The 11,422-nt window shown below is 41.4% G+C and overlaps 1 protein-coding gene and 1 long non-coding RNA gene across 3 annotated transcripts in view; one reads left to right on the plus strand and one right to left on the minus strand.

Annotated features, from left to right (window-relative positions):
- Positions 1–7,138, minus strand: part of CDK17 (cyclin dependent kinase 17) — a 90,017-nt gene extending 82,879 nt beyond the window's left edge. Inside the window, exon 1 of one of the 2 annotated variants that reach the window (XM_032689303.1) lies at positions 6,725–7,138. The gene's annotated coding sequence lies outside the window, so the exon portion shown is untranslated. The remainder of the gene's footprint in view (positions 1–6,724) is intronic. The other variant, XM_032689304.1, reaches the window with a different exon arrangement.
- Positions 7,139–7,327: 189 nt separating this feature from the next.
- Positions 7,328–11,147, plus strand: LOC116787564. Its single transcript, XR_004357328.1, has 2 exons — positions 7,328–8,092; positions 8,188–11,147. It is a non-coding gene; the product is annotated as an uncharacterized LOC116787564 (long non-coding RNA).
- The last annotated feature ends 275 nt before the right edge of the window (positions 11,148–11,422 follow it).

The following is an 11,422-nucleotide window of genomic DNA, read 5'->3' on the forward strand; positions in this document are numbered from 1 at the left end:
TGAACCTAAATATTTATTGTAACCTCCTTGGTTCCCTGACAGTCACAACACACCTGCTGGTACAAAGGCAGGAGTGTGGGGATGAGAGAGTAGCCAGAGAAGGGGAAAACCACCACAGCTTTGAGCAATAGTGCCAAAGTTATTAGAGGCTGAATTGTTTGTGGAGCAACAAAGTCATTCGCAGGCAGCACCAGCTCAAACTTAGTCTCCCATAGTCATATAAGAAGACTTTAGTTTTACATTTAGCTTTCAGAGCAAACATAAATAAAGTGAATTACGAAATAGCTTCACGCTCTACAAGGAGATGCTTAAACAATTTAGCAACATATTTATGACACGGCTTTAAGACTGAATGGTGGTTAAGAAGGAAACAAGCCCCTTCCATATGTAAATATTCTACTGCTGTTTATGACAACCAGATCCTGACAAGGAAAGAAACAACAGCGGAAGCTGTGCTCATAATAAACTAAGGACAGACTGAAAAAAGGCTTTCTTAATTTTCTCCAGTTAAACATAAATATGGCCACATCTTTTTCGGCCTACACAGAGCATTTACAAATTCTACATTCAGAAATTCAACTTTGCTCCAAGACATACAGAAAAGTGATGGAAATATAACATGCAATCTATTATTTCATAACTGTTTTTCTCCTCTTGCATATCATTACTTCTATTACTATATTTTCAAAATAAAAGCTTTCTCTAAAACCCACACACTGAATGCAGATCAACACTTAATACCTGTTCTCTATTATACACGAAAAACTATTCCAAACCTTTACAAAATAAATTCCCAAACTAAAAGGTAATATTAATAACTGCTTATATGTGTTTCAATCACAAAATATAACTAATTTATTTTAAAAAGTTAGCACATGGTATTCAGTCTTTTAAAGCCTGATATAAAATACCACATCAAGCAAACAATCAGGAAACTGCCATTTTACCAAGCATCCAACCCTGTGCTAATTACCCCTTCGGCAGTATCTATTGTTTTCGCAGTTCTTTGCCAGTTACAAAAATGACCAGCAATTGTCCCTGGCTTTCACTTCATCAGCGGCAATGCCCAGCAGCCGGCACTGAGCAGGTTTCCCCGCACTCCTTCCTGAACGTACTCTGATGATGAGGAGCCCTCATCACACCCAGTTACGTAACAGCAACTATTTATAGTTAACCACTCGATTCATATTATCCACCAGATTGTAAACCATGTCATATGTAGACACTCGATCTGTCATTCTAGTTCCTTATAATCAGAGTGCCATGTAACAGCCGAGTAAAAAGTTTCAGAGAAGCCTGTCTGAAATATCAACAACATACCAAACAAATTTTTTAGTCTTATCAAGAGAACCAGAAGTTAATTTAACCAGATCGGTCCTCTATAAATGTATGTTGAGCAACAGCTGTTTTCTTTACTTAAACTCCTGCTCTGTCAATATCCATTACTGTGCATATTACTAACTTTTAAAACCACTGAAAGAAACCTTACATTGTGCAAAAATGACACAATTTCTCAGTGTTCTGAGACATACTGAGAAATATAAGCAGCATTACCATTCCAGAAAATGCCCTGTCAACTTTTACAATTCTTACCACACAACTTCAGTGGCAGCTGTTTAAAACCTTCAGGTTCTCTAAGGAAGTCTCAGAGAACCACATATGACTATCAGCTGGTTTACTTATGAATACAGCACTATTTAATGAACATCAACCTATACAGCACTATTCTAAGAACATCAAACACTAACATTTTCTTTACACTTCTAAAAGGCTAGTGGCTTTGTTAGAATTCAATTTCCTCCTAAAATACACCTTGCCTTATTGCAATAGCTGGCCATAGAACAGGTTTTCCTCATCACAGCCTTTGGCCTCTCTTATCAATCATATTAACTGATCTCAACTTCAACTTCTTCATACTTTTGTAAACTGGCTTCTTTACATTTTTTGTTAACTGACCTATAGGAGACTGTAACTTTTTAACCCAAACAGTTTTCTCTCAGCTACAGGACAATGGGTTTGCTGATGACTAATAATGATGCTGATGACTACTAATTCTCAGTAATCCATATCTCAAAAAGATATTTATTTCAGTGAACACTAATTAATACGCATTACTGTAAACCTCATTAAATGTTAACTTTAATGACTGCTGTATAAAGACATATTGCACGTACCTGAACAACATGTAAACAAAGATACTTCCGTATAGGTTAAGAATAGGAAGTCAGAAATACTCAGGAAGAGAAATTTCTGAAAGACTATGCAGGTTATGGCCTATGACTGTGATATTACTGTAGCAGTACAGCTATGTGCCTGCAAAATGCTCTAATCCACCAAGCAAAGAAAAGAATGTCATGATTCTGACAACTTAAAACACAAACTGAAAGCATGCAAGTATCCTTAGTGAAGCTGACAAAATACACATGTTAAAAATCAGAGACCATCGTGCAACTCTGCCAAACCTTTGGAAAAAACAGCAGTCAGAGAAAGGAGTGCAATTACGAGGTACAGATTATAATTAAATGAAATATGATTAGAGGGCAGAAAGTAACATTCACTTATGCAAGATACCTGACAAGTTCAACCTAAAATCAAAGACAGGTAAGAACTGTAGCTAGGAGTGCAACTAGAAGATATATCATTTCTTTGTTCTGGTATAATAACATAGCCCAGATCAACGTAATATATGCAAAACAAGTTGCTCCAGAGAAGATAAATTTAAAAAGAAAAAATTGGGAAAAAAGGTCGGAATCAAAACCTAGGATAAAACTGTCCTTCAGCTTACTGCATTTTCAAGGTATTACTGAAATAAGCAACCAGAAAATTGTCCCGAAATTCAGAGAAGCCCTTGAGTGTTTAGTTAAAAATGTTATAAAGTGGATACTTTTCAGTCTTCTTAAAATCATTAAGCCTAATTCTGTCCTACCACATGAAAAATTAAACGTGACTTGACAGTTATTTCTTCTGCTGCTGCACTGAGCATGCTGCTGTCACATTTCTTTTTTCTCCAGCATTCATGCTTATGCACACCATACCAGATAAACTGATGTTTCCTGGTGAATGACATTTCTAATCCTTTAAAAGCAGGCACTAGACTACAAAAGCCCAAATATGCCAGTAAAACAGAATTACAGTGATGTCCAGTATCAATGAGTCTATAGTATTTCATAATACACCCCAATATAGGGTTTAATGATCTTCAAGGATGTGGCAAAAGCCAGGACTGATGTATCAAAAGCCAGTCCAATGCACATTACCTGATCTATGTATCCATTAACGTTATTGTTTTCCATATAACTGGATCACAGAACTAAAGAATTCTTTTTTTTTCTCTCTTCCAAATGTCCTTGTGCTCCAACTCAGCAAATTAGCCCAAGTTCCAGTTTTGTTTATTCCCTGTGACATCAGTGGTTAATCACTCGAGGTTTAAACCACTGTTTGTAGATGTTCTAATTAGCCAGTTCTACTAAACTCTGGAGTTGACATCACTGCTAAAAGGAATCCAGGAAACCAACAACTCTGGAAGGATTGCCAATCCATCAAGTTAGTTAAAAGTGTGTATATATGGATTTGTATTTAATACAGAATTATAAAAAAATGATTTGTCCAAACAAGCATTAACTTTCACTCTTCAGATTGAAGCTGTTAAAAGGGCATCACAACTCTTCACAAAATCCACAGAAAAAAGAAAACATCCCACCTCATTAGCAGGTATTTCTGGAGGAAGCCCTGTTCTTTCCTGCTTCATGGGGAAAAATGTTACTAGGACCCAGAAGATATACACAGAGGATATAAAATATTCAAAAAGTTAAAAAGCCTCCTAGGCCCAGACTTGTTTTTTTAAAAGTAAAATTTTTGTCTAGTGATCAACATATTTAAATATAAAATACTTTTACTTCTAACATCCAAGTCTCTATATCAATATGTGAACAGGAACCAAAAAAAAAAAAATTTAGTTCTTATACTCAGAAGGAAAGCCATTGCTATAATTACATGCACCGCAAAAAAAGGACAGTGATCACCAGCAATAGACTGGTTTAGTTTGTTCTTTAGATGTGAAGCCTAACTGTCAAGTAAACATTTGGCATTTTAAAAGCACTTTTACATGCTAAAGTTGTGCAGTAGTGCATTATATCAAATTCTGAAGTGCCACTGATCACAGTTCTGTCCAGCTGCCTCAACAGCCATTCAGAGCTTGCTGCAAAATTAAAAAAAGTAAGCATTAACACGCATGCAGCTAACAATCTAAGATATCTGTAACTTAAGAACTTTAAGCAATGTTTAGTGAACTTACGCTAGAAAAGCTTCATTATTATTGAGCTTGATTTTTAGACGTGATCTTGTCCATTTTCACATCCTACCAGATAATGCATTCAATAAGGACACAACTAGTACATACACATTTTTAGAATACAGCTGATTAGCTTCCTTGGACAACAAATAAAAGCTGATTAGTATGTGAAATATCAACAGCTTCCATTAACATGATAAGAGGGTAAAGACTAAATTCATGGAAAGATTTTAATGTAGACTGTTCACTGAATTGGATTCCAAAGAAGCCTTTCCCGACTGCACTTATTAGGTGTAAATACTCAAATGTACTGCTCTGAACCAAAACTTATTAAGAGGAGTGAAGCATTCTGGTTTTTTCCCTAGCAGCAGGTAGTCATTTAAGAAATTCAAAGATTTTCTATGTTAGTAGGCCATTCAAAAATTTCTGCCATTTTACTGTAAGAGCTCCAGATCATAACAGTAACACAGGCATATAGAACATGTTAACATCCCTGTCATAAGCTGTATCATATTTTCACACTGCAGTGCTAGGCAGAAACTGAAGCCAGAGCCATTCCGGGGAAATACACAGTCCTGATCTGTTTCTCAATCTGAATTATATTTGTAATTATAGATCAAGTATTTCACTACACCTTAGTTGCATTTTACATATTAAAAAGATCAATTAATGCACATCCTTAGCCAAGCTTAAAATAAATGACTCGCCACTTTTGAACTATAATTTGCTTCAGACAACACGGGCTCTAATTTGCAAACTCTTTGGTATGGATGTAGGCAGAACCCACCTCCTGATTTGTGTAGAGCTCTATCCCAGGTAAACACAGGGTTACACCACACAATATGCAAAATAAAGGTATGAACTTCACTGCTTCCTACAGATTTTTCTAAGTCAGAGTCATTATTGTTAAAGCAGTATTTAAATAATGCCACCAAAAAAAAGATGCTTTCATCTTTCCAATTTATGTATCACTTTTAATGCCAAGTTAATATTATAATGGTTTATCTATGTTGGAGAAGTAAATCCAGTTTGTTTTTCAAGCACAAGCAATTTTTAAGGAAATTTTTCACTATGCATTTCAAACATGCAATTTGACATTTTCGTATCTGTTACTTCTGTGTTAATTATTCAAAACAAGCTTTCCTCATGTCACTTATTGAAGTGCAGATATAAATAACAAGAGCTGTGTACGAGAACACAGAATTCTTACAACAAAGCAATATGGCAATTTCTTTAACATCTTAAGCACATAAAATACCCACCTATTTCATTTTAACCCAGTTCTAATAAGAAAACAAAGCTGAATGCGGTACTAAGTCTCCTTTCATAAACATTTTCTTCTGCCCTGCATCTTCCCAGTATTTAACCTTTGGTGATCTAGTTTCCAGTTCAATTAATACAATTAAAAAAGAAGGGAGGGGGAAGAGAAGAAATGGAAGAATGTCCAACCAGGCTTCTCCTTATATCTATGCCGTGATAGCTACAAGAAAGTTGCTATTGATCTTCTGTTAAATTATAAAAAGAATATAAGTTAATCACCAAAATTAAAAAAAAAATAATAAAAAAAAGGAAATGGATGCTTTTTAAATTACTGAGTTGGACTATGACGTAACTCATACCCCTTTTGCTCATAACACCCATAATATTGTTAACCACTATTAGTAAAGTGCCAAATACAGCAATGAGATATAAAATAAACGTAATTCCACCAGATTTTCCCCCGTCCTTTAGAGAGAACCATTTTGCTCTCACTGGTCTCAAGCCATTACATATCTGAGAAAGGAAGAGGAGGGAGGAGTTCACAGAAGTTCAGGGTCAGCCAGTGTTCACGTATCCTGTCATCTTCGAACTCAAAGCTCAGGGCACAAAAACTCCTATACCACGCACTGAAACCTATATATTTTGGGTGTGCGTGTGGGGGGAAACCTGCAATAGGAGCGAATGTGTCATACGTGCGGAGGCTGCGAGGAGAAGAGCTGTCAGGAGAACGCTGCCTCGCTTGAAGCAGTGGAGGCGGTGGGAAAGGACGGTGACGAACGCAGGCTCACCAAAAAATTCCGGCGGTGCTCACGGGCTCGCAGCCCCGGCTCACCCCTCCGGCCCGGCTTCCCCGGGCTCCCCTCGCAGAGGGCTCAGCCTCCCGCAGCTGCCCCCCGGAGCCGCTCCCAGCGGCCACCGGGCAGCGGAAATCCCCCACAGCCCGGCCCGACCCCGGCCGGGGGCGCCGAGCGGCCCTGCCCGTCCTCGAGGGCTCCCGGGCGGCCCCCGGCCCCCCCCCCGCAGGGCGCTCCCCCACCGCTGCCCCCGCTCCTGCGGGGCCGCGCTGTCACCTCACCCCCGCCACGTCCCACGCACCGCAGGCCGAGAGCCGACAGCCCCCGCGAGCCGGACGCGCACCCCGGGGCCGGGAGACAATGAGCAGCCACCACTCACCAGCAGCGCCGGAGCTCCGCGGGTCCGGGGGCGGTTCCTCTCCCCTTCTCCTTCCCCTTCTCCTCCGCCCAGAAGCGGTATCTGGCCGCCAGGAGCCGAACCCCTCCGTCCCCTGGCTGCCCTGAGAGCCTTCTCCGCCGCCGGCCGCGCTCCCTCCCCGAGGAAAGTCACTTTATTCCCCGCTCCAACATGGCTGCTCCCCCCGCCGCCGCAGCAGCCTTCGCCTCGCCGCGGCTCTCCGCGGCTCCCCGCCGCCGTCGCCGGAGAGCGGCCGCAGGCCGCGGTCGGAAGCCTCCCGGCCGGCCGCTGACGTTGCCGAGAGCGTCAGCCGAGCCGGGCCGCGGGGGTGTGCGAGGAAGGGGCGAGCCGAGGCGAGCCGGGCTGGGCTGCGCGTCCCCGCTGCGGGCTGACGCCTCCGCCCGCTCGCACTGAGCCAGCCGCGCCGGCTCCGGGCGCAGGAGGGGCCGGGGACGCCCGGGCGCCGGCGACACCTGGCGGCGGCCCCGGCTGAGCCGGTGGCGGCGCGGCGAGCGCGGGGGTCAGGGCGGAGCGCAGGGCCCGCACCGCGGGGAATGCCTCGGGCGGGGAGCGGGGGCTGTCGCAGCGCTTCACTGGGCAGCCCTCCCCGCTGCGGGGGAGCCCAGCCGAGCCGAGCCGAGCGGGGCGCTGCTGCCGTTCCCTGCTCCTCAGCGGCCCTGCGCAGCCGCCTCCTCTTGCGGGAGGAAGTGGGTCTCCTCGGCAGAGGCTCCCGGGAAGCCGCCCCGAGGCCCTTCCCGCTGGTGGCCGACGGAGGGGTCTCCCCGAGCGGTTTCGGGGAGGGCAGGCTGGGAAAGGGGCGTTTGCTGGTTTCATTTTTTCCGGTTCCTGGCAGCGTTTCGTCTTGGGTTTGTGGGGCGATTTAGGTCATCTCTGAGGCATCCCCCTGCTCCCCCCTTCCCACGGCTGAGACATCAGTAACTGAAAGGAAGCCGTGTGGCTTTTTAGATCGATTTCTAACTCACGTTTCCCCATATTTATTCTTACGGTACTTTATTTCCTTTATGTCCTGCATTCATGGTTCCTGTACCATCCCTCTTGTCTGCTTTGTGATCGCTCTGCCAGCACCAACTACGCTGCCCTCCTGTGCTTTGAATCTTTTTCCCTTCAAAGTGATCCAGTATGTTTCCTCACTGCTCAACCCTTTCCACCCCTACATTTCTTAGGCTCTGTGTTAATGAACAAAACCTAAATGGTAGTCTTGAGGTCCAACTATTCTGCACTATCTGTGGTTTTCACATTTCCACCACGCAAAGAGCAAGATTTATCAGGAAGGCCAGATCTGAAGTGATTTTAGTGACATGGGTTTGAACTCCAAGTACCAGATCATAGGTACACTTAGGCCAGAATTTGGCAAATTGTTTATTTTTTTTTCCTTTTGGACATCTGCTGATCCTCACTGTGTGCCTGCTCTCTTACTTTTTCAGCTCAAGTTCAGTGTCACAGGGCCTTTGCCCACCCTCGTGGATACCAGAGTTACTGGCTGAATATGCCAGGTCATGTCACAGGCTCTGAACTCACTCACAGGCCTTACAGGTCTTCGCTTCACCACACTGCTGTGAGTGCTGAGGGAGGCTGAAGCTCCTTCATTCTGCAGGTGGATCTGCACTATGCTGTCTAGGTGGAGACCAGCATATATATTAATTTGCAGCAGCAGCAAGCTCCTGATCTTGAGGAACTCCATGCGCAGCTTATGCTAGCCAGTCCTTCTCCACAGTAGGGCCAAGTGGGAGCTGCCTTCACAGGAGCAGAGCCAGCTGAAAATTCCCCTGCTTCCAGCTCTGTTGACCCTTCCAGCAGCACGAGGAAACCAGAACACAGACGAGTATGTTTCCCAGTAAACAGAAGTCATTTGCTCTTGCCTAAAAAAAGAGTGCAAGCATGAAACCACTTCTTACATGCACAGAAATTCACTTTGTTCATACTGATGTAGGCCTCTGGTGAAATTGGTTTAGGATAAAAAAGAAGTAAATATGACTCAGAAACACACTTGCTGTTTCTACAGACAAAACATGACTACCAAGGTATTTCTGAATGTTTTCAAGATGTAGGATAGCTACCTTACATTTGCAAAACTTGTGGGATTTTTAATAACACAGGGAAAGCAGACACACAAGCTTTGAACTTCCTGGTAATGCAAAGATACTCCTTATGGATCTCCTTTAAAGCTCAGGAACTACCAGTTCTAGCTAGACCTACCAGTTTTCCTAATCTTTGAATGCTAACAAGATGATGTGTGTTTTGTTTTATCTTATTCAATTTTGGGTAAGTAATATAATTATAAATGATAGTGTGCAAGTTTGTTACTATATACATGATTTGTGAAGCAAGTTCGTGAGCCAGCACAGCAATGAGTGCATTTATTGCAGCACATCCAAGTAAATGCTGTTCCATATATGAGGTACAGAGAGAAAGTGGAAGTTTATGAAGCCATATTTTTAAGTATTAAACATATCAGTAAAATATGCTTGTTTTACTTGATACATATCCATGTTTGCTGTTGATACTTCTGTTATGACAGGAAAAGTAATTATGGCAAACAAAAGAAGAAACTAAAAAAAAGAGCTGTTAGGATGAGTAACCCAAGAAACAAGGGGTCAACACTGATCGCAGTATAATCAGAGTATTTTAAGGTTTTTCACTTGTAATGGGGAGAATAATTAGTTAAGAGAGGAGAGTTTGTAACAGTATAACACTTGATATCCATTTGGTCATTGTATCTGCCACTACTTCATGTCCCGAGACAAAGATTTTCACATCTGGGCAAAAGATAGTACATAAGCAAGACAGAGTGACAGACATAAGTTTGAAATGTAGGCACTGATTTTGATTAATTTATCCCATAGGCCTGCTTTTATATCTATTGCTTTGTTTTACTATTTAGTAGATTATGTAGCAATCAATCATATTTCCATCTAGCTAACCATGATTATTAATATTTTAAACTAGTTTTAAGATGGATTGGCTGGTGAGTGCAATAGGTCTGCTCTCTAAGCTAGTGAGAATGGAATACACCCAGGTTACATGCAATGAATTATTGCCACTGGACAATCTGATGAAATCTACATCAGCCATTAGAATATAAATCCAGCAGCAGGAATACAGTGCTGTCAGGGGACTGAGATTTCCTGCTTTGAAAATAAACATACTGGCTTTACCTCTGCATTTATTGAACAAAAGTACATAGTTTTTCTGTGACAGTAAAAGTATAGGAGTTAAATCAGTGGAGTTCACTTAATGGTAGATGGAAACCTTACAGAAACGTATGCATTTTTCACACAATGTATGTGGAAAGCAGTTACTTTCCTGCCAAAAGCCAAACTCAGGATTCTGTGTCACAGCATCAGGAGTCAGCAACCTCACAATCAGCCAGCAGTGTGGGAAAGCATTGTGCTAAACTACAAGGGATGTGTTCATTTGCAGGGGAAAGACTGAAAGTCTCGGCAGGTTATTAAAAGAGGAAATGATTTTCAAATACAATATTCTGTTTTGAAATGCAATTGTTTTTTTCTATTGGATGCCAAAAATTTCTGAAGAATGCAATATCCTCTAACTAATTGTATCTGTGCTCCGAGAAAAGAAACAGAGCTATTGTTCTCCTCACAGCAGGAGCTATTTTTATATTAGTCTGTGTAGCACTCCTTTGTGTAATGATTGTCTTCTACCTACACAAACTTCAATCCATTTAAAATAATCAAATTAAGATAGTTTCTTGCTTTCTTATACCAAGTTGGTATTCATATAGAGTGTTTTCTAGGTTACTTGGATTTGGTACAAGGCCTTTAGGCTAAAAAAAGTAAAATTCTCTTACCTCAGTCGAAGACCAAACCCCTTCCTCTTTGAATGAATGGAAGCAGGAAGTAGCAACAAGAAGGAGGTTGCCCTTGCAAGAAACAAAAGGTTCTTCTGCTAACAAGACCTGTAGCATTTCTACCATGATTTCTACCATCATTTCTACAATGACCACTGATAACTGGTCATTGACTTAGTTGCACTGTATACTTCACATAGAAGGAGGGAAAGCTACTATTTGTTCTTGTAAACCTTGCTTTTTGCCAAGCAGGAGAGTGTTCTCAAAGTGCAAATAGTGGAGTAGTCATTATCTGCACTTGAGATTTTCATTTATGTAGTAATACAGGTGTTTGGAGACTGATCAACTGCTGGAGAAATTACCGTTACTGGAAGGTCTGTGTCATCCTATCCATATTCCCTATCTCTATTTTGTTATTTATTAGCATATAATTATTTGTAATATATGACATGACATACATATGACATATCATTGTCACTGTTTTCTTGCTTTATGTTGCTTAACCTTTTAGTTACCGTATGTAACTTCACAATATCCTATCAGAATGCTACCTAAATATTGTTTCTCATTTCCTTACACCTTGTATTACTAAGTTTTGAAGAATATTTATCATTCATGAAGATAATAATTTTTGTATCTTTACAATAACCGAGTTGATGCTTTTATTTTTATCTGGCGTTTCTGGGACTTGAATTTTCAAAATGTCTACCAGTTGTGGGATCTTTAGCATTGCTTTAGTGGAAAATCTAGTTTCATTGCATGCTTTATCTTGATTATTTTTTTCTCCAGTTGGAGATTCCTCTGGCTAATGTAAATGAAGTCTTTCTATTGACTTCAGCAAGAATCAGCTT

The sequence above is a fragment of the Chiroxiphia lanceolata genome, chromosome 5 (genome assembly GCF_009829145.1).
Source record: "Chiroxiphia lanceolata isolate bChiLan1 chromosome 5, bChiLan1.pri, whole genome shotgun sequence".
Lineage (NCBI taxonomy): Eukaryota > Metazoa > Chordata > Aves > Passeriformes > Pipridae > Chiroxiphia > Chiroxiphia lanceolata.